The sequence below is a fragment of the Manis pentadactyla genome, chromosome X (assembly GCF_030020395.1).
Source record: "Manis pentadactyla isolate mManPen7 chromosome X, mManPen7.hap1, whole genome shotgun sequence".
Lineage (NCBI taxonomy): Eukaryota > Metazoa > Chordata > Mammalia > Pholidota > Manidae > Manis > Manis pentadactyla.
This window is the reverse complement of record NC_080038.1, coordinates 16,887,467-16,898,951: the sequence shown is the minus strand read 5'-3', so window position 1 is coordinate 16,898,951 and position 11,485 is coordinate 16,887,467.

Below are 11,485 nucleotides of genomic sequence, written 5' to 3'. Positions count from 1 at the left end.
TTGCTCATTGGGTCTACTTTAGATTATTCTAGAAATAAATTCTGAGTCAAGCTTTTGAGTCCAAGAACCATGCTTTTCTATAGACTAGTGATGTTAACTTCTAGTCTAAATGCCCCATGCCTAAGAGCTGCTCTGATTCAGCACTTCTAATAGCTCTGCTTGGAGTATTTGCTTGTTTGTAGCTGAGAAGCCTGACCTGAAAGCCCTTAATAAATATTATTTGGTGAAATTGTTGATAAGATAAAGGGTATTGACTTTCCATTTATCCCCATCAGATTTAAGAGGCTATCTTCCTACACTTGAAAAGCTGCCTTTACAAATTGATCCTTATTTAGCGCCTTTAAACAAAAAGTTAAATGGGCTTCCATTCAGCTGCCTCCTTGAGGGCACCAGGCTCTGTCCTTCAACCTAGTTGCTCCTTAAAGTTGCTAGACTTACATTTGATTGACAAAAGAGAGATTCGGTGTCGGTCAGCCTGTAATGGGTGACTGGATATGCAAAGGTTTGGGTTTGGAGATTTAAAAGAAATTGGACGTTTTGAAATTGCTTGGATTCATGGAGGCCTGTTAGAATTCAGCTATACCTCAGAAAAAAATCTAAATGAGGTTGATGATGAAGAATTATGGACTGCACAATGAAGGAGTATCAATGTGCACAATTAATGCTAGGAAACAGGTTGAGACATCTCTGTTTAAGCTACATGCCATCTGGTACAGAAGCAGTCATTCTACCAGAGTGACACCAAAGGTCAGGAGGAGTGAGAGACGCATGTCCCACTGCCAGGCTCCTGGATTTTATTTCTCGTTTAAGGGAATCTGATCTGTCATTCCTCTGGCTCCTCTGGGCTTTAAATTCACATAATCAACATATCACTGCCAGAGACTTAGTAATAGCTGAGGCATTTTAAAGGTGAGTGGAGAATAATCATGCTCCCAAGCCAGATGCCTTCAGTTCCGCAAAGAAATAAAAAGTCCATCTTGGGTTCCAAAAAGTGAGGCAAATGGCCCTGTATGAAAAAGACCTCGGCTCTTCCCCAAATGTGCTAGTAGCTATATTTTATGTCCTGGGGGAGGGCTGATCCTTTGCAAAAGTTTAGAGCAGTGGTTCTCAAAATGTGTTCCACAGACCTCTAGGAATTCCCAAGGCTCTTTCTGAGGGTCCTTGAGGTCAAAGCTATTTTCATAATAATTTCAACACGTTATTTGCCTTTTTCTCTGTCTGGCATTTTCGATGATGGTGCAAAAGCAATGGTGGATAAACGTGTTGGCATCTTAGCGTAAAGCATCTTTGCACAATGGCACCACACTACACACGTACTCACTGTATTACTGTGGCTCAATAAAAAGAAAATGCCAGTTTCACTTAAGAATGTTCTGGATGAAGCTCTAAAAAGTATTGATTTTATTAAATCTCAACCCTTGAATATATGTCTTTTCATAGTTTGTGCAACAAAATGGTAAGTACACATAGAGCACTTTTGCTGCTTAACAAAATACAATGGCTGCCTCAAGGGAAGGTGTTTAGGCCATCATTTGAGTTAGAAGGTGAACTCAACTTTTTTTTGTGGAACACTATTTTCACTCGAAAGAACAACTGACAAACTATGGCTATCCAAACCTGGTACTTGGCAGACATTTTCTTTAAAATGAACCAAGTTAGCCCATCACTTCAAGGAAAATAACTGACAGTATTGGCTGCCAATTATGTAATTCAAGCTTTTGAATGAAAATTAGAATTTTGAAAATCTTGTATCTGCCACCATGATTCTGACAGCTTCACAGTACTAAAGACTTATCTGATGAGATCAGTGGTGATTAATAATGAATGACATTTTTTGAAGTTGTGTAATGAAATGTGACAACATTTGAAAGTTCTGCTTAACTCAGTGAACCAATATTTCCCAAATGACCAATGGCTGCTGTTACAAAGTCATGCATGATTAAAACTGATTTTAGTGTAACAGAGTATGAAAACTTCATTGATAGGCTTCAGGTTCTATATTGCAACTAACCTTTAAGAAACTACCACTTGTTGAGTTTGGGTTTAGTTTCAAAGAAGAATACCCACAATTATCTGGAAGACTATTCTTATACTCCTCCTTTTCCAACAACGTATCTGTAGGAACCTGGACTTCCTTCCTACATTTCACCAAAACCGAATATCACAAAAGAGTGAGCACAGAAGCACTTACAAGAATCCAGCTGTCTACTACTAAACTAGACATTAAAGAGATTTGCAAAACGTTAAAACAATGCCACTCTTTTCACTAGTTTTTATTCTATTGGAAAATATATTTTTCATAAAAATGTGTTATTTATGTTCATGTGTAATGGCTTATTATTGTTACTTTTGAACAAAATAATAAATAAATATTTTAAAGTTTCTTGATAGATACATTCCACATAAACAAAAGCTCTTTGGGGTCCTCAATAATATTGAACAGGGCAGCAGAGTCCTGAGAGTAAAGCATCTCAGAACTGCTGCTGTAGGTGATATTTAATGCCCTTCCCCTTCGCTCTCAGAGACGTTGCTGACCCTCCCCACATTCATTGCCCCAAACTCTGTCCCATCCAACCAAATTGCCCAGAAGGTCCCAGAACTTCCCCGTGTTCAAAATTAGCTGATGGCGGCATGGGGAAGGGAAAAAAAGATCAAGTTCACTTAAATGCCAAGCCCTGTGCCACGCACCTAATATATGGTACTCATTCAATCCTCGCAACACCCCTATGAGATAATAGTAACGATATGCCCAAATACGGGGCAAGACATATGGGAAGCCAACATTATTGCAAAGGTCAGCAAAACCACATGCTCATTAAGAATTATCTACAGACCAAATAAATAGAAATAGCTTACAAATACCACAGGACTAATTTTCAAATACATGTGGGTGTTGCTACACTGAAATGAAACCTCATTGTAAAGTATGATCAAATTCACAAAAGTTTTTGGTCATTCTTTTTAAAATTTCAATCAATGGCTCACGACACACATGTGGGAGAGAAAAATTTTCTGACAATGGAAAGGGAACAAAGAAATCCTCATCTTCGAAAATCACTGAGAATCACTGCAATGTAGCATTGAACCTATACAGCCTCCACAGCTAACTCAGTACCTTCAGGACAAGGCCAAGCTGTTCAGAATGATATCCTTACTGCTAAAAGCCCACTTTTGCCATCAAAATATTTAAAACTCCAGACAGGGAAGTCAGTACACATATAGGAAAGCCCAGTATGGTACAGGGTTGGGTGAGGGAAACGGACAGACAGGGATGCAGAGAACTGGCCACGATGATTCTGGACGAAGATAGGATCTGCATCTTTAAAGATGGAATTTAAACGGGCAGAGGAAAGAGACTGGCCTTCCAAATTAAGGGAATAACATGGACAAAGAGAGATGTGGAAAGCCATATGTTCAAGAGCCGTATGCCTGACTCAATTGAGAGCTCATATAAGGAAGCGCTGGGGAATACAGTTAGAAAAGGGAATTTAGGGCCAGAGGTTGAAGGGTGTGCACCAACTAACAAGGGGGATAAACTTATCCCTATAGGCAATTCAAAATCATTGAGTAAGGATATATATTCATTAAAAAGGAGCATAGTATATAGTGGCAAACTGGGACAAGAATCAGAAAGTCTTATGAGGAAGCAATTTATCATTCAGGACTGAGATTGCTAGGTCCAAATGGGGAAATAGAGGCCAAAAGGAATGGGTATGAAGGGAGACATTGAAAGGCCACAGTTTGGTAACTAACTCAATGGCAGCAGGCAACAGGAGGGGAAGGGAGGACTCCAAATTTTCAAGCCCCAAAGACTATCACATGGTCCAATAGAGACACCATTTAGCCTGGGCACATCTGCTTACTCGACATCCTCATAAGCTTGGCCCTGGTCCAGCAGACACTCTGAGGTCTATGTTTAGTGACATGGAAGAATTCTGTCTTGGTCTGAAAAGGTAATCAGAACAGTATTCTGAACTCACTACTTATCAATTTTTCAGCTGTATAGGAGATGCCTGCCCTCCCGCCTCCCATGACAGTAGGACAAATTTATTTTAAAGGCTGCAGCTGCCTACTCACTACCCCGGCCCACATCCGAACTGTTCCCTTCACTGAGAAATTCTGCGGGACTGTCTCTGGGCTTTTGGGCCAGCAAGGCCTTTGCACCTGGCTTTGTGTTTTGAGGATGCTACCTTGGGTTGTGGGCTATGGTTCTGTCTTTCTGACCTGTGACTCCACAGCTATGGTAAGAGGCACCTGCCTTGACTCTCTCTGTTGCTTTGCTAAAACCGTTAACTCTACATTTTCCCCATCGGTTGGAGAGCAGGATCAACCAGGCTTTTTGCATTGTACTAGGTCCAGTTCTTAAAAGTGTTTGGCAATAGTTCAAAGGAAGGGGATCATAGAAATGGCAAAAAAGAGGACAAGGGAAAAGCTAAAGCTGAACATTTTCCAGTGTGGAGAAGAGGGAGGAGGGTGGCATGATGATGAGATAATCGTCTTCAGGTACAGAAAGGGCTCTGTTGGAGAGAGGAAGCCTGGCTGCCCTCCCATCCAGCCAAGGGCAGACCAAGGGCTTAGTTACAGCCCTGGGGATTTACGGAAGATAAAAGAATTTCTTGGACAAATGCGGAAATGGGCTTCAGAGGGGTTTTGTAAAATTACCTTCGCAGGAGATGGCTGAGAATAGCATAGCTCCTCTGGCAGCCGGAAGGCGAAGAGGTGTCTGTGGACAAGCAGGAGGTGAACATAGGTCTTTCCTTGTCACCCCTTCCATAACTGCCCCTCTTCTTTGACTGTAGGAATAGAAATTTCCGGACTCTGTTAGGCCCCCATGGAAGAGCTCTGAACCCTTCTCCAGAGCAAAAGCACCTAGCCAATTCCTGGTATTTTTAGAATAAAATCAGCTAGTAAAGCTGTCGCCCCAGTGGTCACCAGAGCACTGCAGTGGTGATAATTCCAAAAGCAATACAGCCAATTTCTGACTAAATGATATCCTAGGCAGACTAAAAATTGTCTCTTTAACTGAAGGGTTGCATGACTGGTTTTTAATTAGAATGGATTAATACAGTGTTCTCATTTATAAAAACCAAAATTGAAAGAAAGGAAATGCAATGAGGTAATTAAAATAAGGAAAATATCCTCCAGACCTCTGCCACCCAGATATAACTCTTAAAAAGAGAGGGAAAATGAAATAAAAATGTATGTTATCCTTTGCATACCTAGATAATCTCTGTATCTGATATTGTAAGGGTATCACATAGTTGTACAGGTTTCTAGTGCATAGTTACATGTGCATGTGTATATAGAAATGTGTATGTTTATTCATAGGCACATATACACATTTTTGTACTTATATAATCATATAAGCACATGGACAATTTGTTTTTTGTTTGCCATTGTCTATGACAATATATATAGGTACCACTTTTCTTTTATTTCCAGAACAGCATTACACAGAGCTTCTCAGATAAATTGTCTTTCCCCTCTCAATTGACTCATTTGGCAAAATCAAGAAGTCTGCATGCTAGTGCAGAAGATGAACTACCTGATCCTCCACTGAAAAAATGTGGAATGTGTCGGTGACTTTTCACTCTAAGCAGCGATGGGAAGTAGTAGGTAAGCTTTCTCGTGCTTGTCCCAGCAGCATCTTTCGGCCTATGTAACTGTAGAAAAGAGTTCAAGGGGGAAAGAAAGACAGGAAGAAGGCTAGATGAGTGTCATCATTTATCAAATGAAAGAGTCTACAGTTTTTTTACTAGAAAAAAACACCAAGCTTATGTATCAATTCCAAACCCATCAACTGCTAAGTCCCATCAGAATGATTCTGTCTCCTCAACAGCTCTCCCATCTGTCCTCACTTCTCCATCCCATGTCACCAGCCTGTCATTTCAACCCTGGATTACTGCAATGACCTCTTAACTGGTCCCCCAGGCTGCAGTCTTATCCCTCTCCAAATGTTCTCCACACCATCACCATCTTGATTAAACAGAAATATAATTGTGTCACTGGTTCCATTTAAATTGTCCCGTGGCTCCCAGATGCTTATAGTATCAAGCCCAAATTCAGCAGTGGAACCCTTCAAGGCCCTTCTTAATCTAGCCTCTGCCAAGCTATCTTGCTTATCACTAACCCCTCCTTGGCCATTCTTCAAGCTCCAGCTCCTCCCCATGGGTTCTTTTTTCCACCACATCTTCATGCTTTCCAGCAGCCTGGCCTTTCCGCCTGGAACTCTGCTCTCCACTTGCTCCCTCAACTGTCCCCAGTGGATGCTACAGAACTCAGGTCCAGCCTTATCTCTTCCAAGGAGGCTTCCCAGGCAGACCCCACACCTACATTACCTACATTCCTATGACAGATGCAGGATGACCCAAGAGTACCAGCAAAGTAAGAGCTCAAAAAATGGGTGGAGAAAAGATTTTCAAAATAATTTTATATTTATTATTTCCTTCAGAAAGCATCAAAGTAGTTATGGTGGGGGGAAAATCAGAACTTAAGTGGACTGTCTTGAATTTATTTTACTGTTATATTTTTAAAATATAATGAAATATACACATAGAAAAAGTGCACAAATCATTAATGTCAATAGCACCCAGATCAAAAAACCTAACATTACCAGTGCCTCTAAAGTCCCTCTTGTGGGATCTTCCAGTTACTAACCTTCAAAGGGGAACCACTCCTCTGACTTCTAATAGCATAGATTAGTTTTGCAAGTTTGTGTGTTTCATACAAATAGGATCATCAAGTATGTTCTCTTTTGTGTCTGATTTCTTTCGTTCAATATTCTGTTTATGATAAACACTCATTTATATGTCGGTGTGGTTTGTTCTGGTTATTGTGGACCAATACTCAATTACTAATTTACTCTTCTGTTGATGAGCATTTGGGTAGCTTCCAGTTTGGGACTATTGCAAATAGTGCTCCCGTGCACATTCTTCTACATGTCCTTTGGTGAATATATGTGTACATTTCTGATGAGTATACATTGGGTTGAACACTATGAAATTGCCAATATTCAACCATTTTTGACCTACTAAGATGACAACTTAATACCTAGAAGTAGAATTGCTGAGTCACAGGACACACATATATTTAGAAGATATTGCCTAATAGTTTCCCAGAGTGGCCATATTAATTTGTAATTGCACTAGCAGTAAATGAGAGTTCTGCTTGTCTAAACCACTTCTTATTTTAGCCAGTCTGTAGAGAGGGGTGTATAAATGAATCACATTCTCGCTGGCAATCTGCATATCCTTTCTTATGAAAAAGTTCAAGGCAACTGCCCAATTTCCTATTGAGTTGTCTGCCTTATTCATTTCTTATTATTTTGATTTCACAGTTGAGGGCATTGTAATTCTTTCATTGCATAGTTCTGTAAATGTTTTTATCCAGTTCTGTTCCCAGAGAAACTTGTGTTCTCCTCTAGTCTATGATATATTACACTGTTGAAATTGTTATTTACATATCTACTTTTCCTTATGAGTTAAGTAATTTTTAAATTGTTAAGTAATTGGGAGCTAGAACTGCAATAATATCGAGCAAGTGGTTCAATAAATATTTGTTCAGTGAACTGATATTCATTTAACCATTGTCGTCTTCCAAAGTTTGTGTTAACTTTGTTTATACTCCCTTGCATAAAGCTCATTCCAGCAAAAGGCAATTCGTGTGAACTAGAACATTCTGCCCGACTCCACTATCACGCAAAAGAACAGTACTAGTTGCAAAAATACAAAGACAACGATCAGAACATCGCATCCTTGTTTCTATTTAAATAAATGACTACAAATAATAAGCAATAAAAATCTCATATAATTAAAAGAAAAAGTCAAGATCTTAATAGCTTATAGGGCAAAGGGAATTGACATGGGAGTAATTTATATAAAATAAAAACCAACAAGCTAATTAGTAAAATTAAACAATCAATCATACTTTTATATATTTGGTAGATGTAAAATATTAGTGAAGTTGAACTGAATAATACCTAAAGCTGCTCGGGTTTCACTAAATGTGGCACCTTCTTATATTATCCTTCATTATATTTGGTATTACCGTTGTTGGCTTACACATCTACTTCCCCCAATATATTTAACTTTCTTCTGGGCAGGACCCTTTCCTGATCCAGTTTTGTTGTAAAGCAATGTATACACATACCCTCATACACACAACCTTGTTAAGAAGCAATTTGTCAGTATATTTCAAAAGCATATACATGCCTCCTTTATCAAGTAAGTTCATGCTTAAATATTTATTCTAAGGATACAATCAAGAGGAAAGGAATAAATTCTACACATTATTTATTTTTACATTATTCACAATAGTTAAAAATGAAGTCAGGACAGTGACTGTAATGGGGTATATAGTGGGGACTTGATAATAGGGGGGATTGTAGAAACCACAATGTTGCTCAAGTGAAACCTGAGCATAAGATTACATATCAATGACACCTTAATAAAAAAAAACACAGAGAACAAGAAAAAAAAAGTCAATAATAAATTTCTAACCATAAAGAAATGACTGAACAAAATATGTTAGGGAAACTCTAAAGAATATTATGCTGCCATTAAAATGGAAGATTATGAAGCACCATGGATACATGCCAATACTATTAAATTTAAAAAAACACACAAAATCCTATTGTGCTCTAAAATTATACCACATAATTATGCATGGATCCAGGCAACAACATGGAAAAGGACGAATACAAAAGAAAAAAGTAGCAGGATTATGAAGTTCTTTCTTAAATTTTGTTACTGATCATCCCTTCATTCTCTCCCCTGCTACTCTCCTTGACATAGCCACTATGCTTTCTCACCTGGATGACTGCAAAGGCCTCCTAATTGGTCTTCCTCCTTCTTCCCTTGTTCATCCACAGTCTGTTCTCAACATAGCCAGAATCATCCTGGAAATCATGAGTCAGATCTTGTCACTTTGTTGCTCAAAAGTCTGCAGTGGCTTCCTATCTCACACAGAGGGAAAACTAGAGTTCTTACAATGGTCTACATAACCATCACAGATCTGAATGCCAGTTTTCAATATGATACCCTCCTGTTTTACACTCTTCCTGGTTCTCACTCTACTCCAGCCACAATAACCTCCTTGTTCTTCCTCAAAGCCCTAGGTGCTCCTACCTGAATATTGGCAGGTTTTATTTCATGCAGAAGCAAATCCTATTGTTCATAGTTATTTTAATCAAACAAGCATGCATGAACCTTTGGTATTTTCCACTTCTGCTAAAGATGTGTAACTTAGTCTTTGGAGATTTCATTTGAGATTAAAGGAATGTGTCTCTGTCCACCTTCAAAAGATGCTTAGGAATATATCTAGGTGGGTACTACAGAGGATTTGTCGTGAATGCTCCAGAGGAAATTTTTGTTTATCAACAAGGGCCAAGAAAGAAAGGGGGAGGAAAAAGCGAGGGAGGAAGGAAACTGGCAGTTGTGGTTAAACCTAAGGAGGTGTAAGCTGGGTGAGGTGATGGCCTGTAAAGTGAAGGGCTCCAATTTCTACAGGGTGATATGAAACACATGGAAAGACCATTTTGGGAAGAGGAGTAAAAACCATGAGACTGAGAAGGTAGGAGAAAGTCTAGTAAACTTGAGAAATGGATAGAAGCCCTAGAAAGTGTACTTAGGGAAAAAGCAGTGGAATGACAATGGAGATGTGGAGAGCCAGGTCATGCAGGGCCTTCAGACCAGTGTAAGTTGTTTGGGTTTTATTGTAAATGCAATGGAAAGATAAATGAAGGGTTTTAAAACAGAAGGATGACAATGCTGTTATTCTAATATTGTTTGTCAAGTTTGGGGTGAAATTCACCAGTCCAAGATCAATCAAAACACAATAAGACAATATATGGTCAATTAGTATATGACAAAGGAGTCATGAATATGCAATGGGGAAAAGACAGCCTCTTCAACAACTGGCACTGGGAAAATTGGACAGCTACATGTAAGAGAATTAAACAGGATTACTGTGTAACCCCATACACAAAAGTAAACTCAAAATGGATCAAAGATCTGAATGTAAGTCATGAAACCATAAAACTCTTAGAAGAAAACATAGGCAAACATGAGCAACTTTTTCCTCAATACATCTCCTCAGGCAAGGAAAACAAAATAAAAAATGAACAAATGGGACTACATCAAACTAAAAAACTTCTGTACAGCAAAGGACACCACCAGCAGAACAAAAAGGCATCTACAGTATACGAGAATATATTCATAAACAATTTATCTGATAAGGGGTTAACATCCAAAATATATAAAGAACTCATATGCCTCAACACTCAAAAAACAAATAACCCAATTAAAAAATGGGTGGAGGATCTGAACAGACACTTCTCCAAAGAAAAAATTCAGGAGGCCAACAGGCACATGAAAAGATGCTCCACATCACTAATCATCAGGGAAATGCAAATTAAAACCACAATGAGATATCACCTCACACAAGTTAGGATAACCAACATCCAAAAGACAAGAAACAACAAATGCTGGTGAGGATGCAGAGAAAGTGGAACCCTCCTGCACTGGTGGGAATGTAAATGGGTTCAACCATTGTGGAAAGCAATATGGAGGTTCCAAAAAAAAACTAAAAATAGAAATACCATTTGACCCAGTCATTCCACTCCTAAGAATTTACCCAAAGAAAACAAGATCCCTGATTCAAAAAGACATATGCATCCCTATGTTTACTGCAGCATTATTTACAATAGCCAAGAAATAGAAGCAACCTAAGTGTCTATCAGTAGATGAATGGATAAAGAAGAGGTGGTACACATACACAATGGAATATTATTCAGCCATAAGAAGAAAACAGATCCTACCATTTGCAACAACATGGATGGAGCTAGAGGGTATTATGCTCAGTAAAATAAGCCATGCAGAGAAAGACAAGTAACAAATGATTTCCCTCATCTGTGGAGTATAAGAACAAAGCAAAACTGAAGGAACAAAACAGCAGCAGACTCACAGACTCCAAGAAGGGACTAGGGTTTACCAAAGGGAAAGGGTTGGGAGGGTTGGGGTAGGGAGGGAGAAGGGGACTAAGGGGCATTATAATTAGCACTCACAAGATAGATAGGTCACGGGGAAGGCAGTAGAGCATGGAGAAGACATATAATGACTATATAGCATCTTACTACACTGATAGATAGTTACTCAATGTGGGGGTAGTGAGGACTTGATAATATGGGTGAATGTCGAAACCACAGTGTTGTTTATGTGAAACCATCATAAGAATGTACATCAATGATATTTTAATTTTAAAAAAAACACAGTAAGACAGCTAGGACTCTGCCTCACGTGTTGTAGGGAAATCTTAAATGACAGTAGATTTATTTTTTAATCTACAATAAATATTAGTTCACACACATCTCCACTGGACTTGAGTGAGGGACTATCTACATTATTAGTAGCATTTGTAGAGTAGTTTTAATATGCTTAACACTTTAAATGGTTTTTATTCAATGCTTACAATAAAATTGAGGCACTGA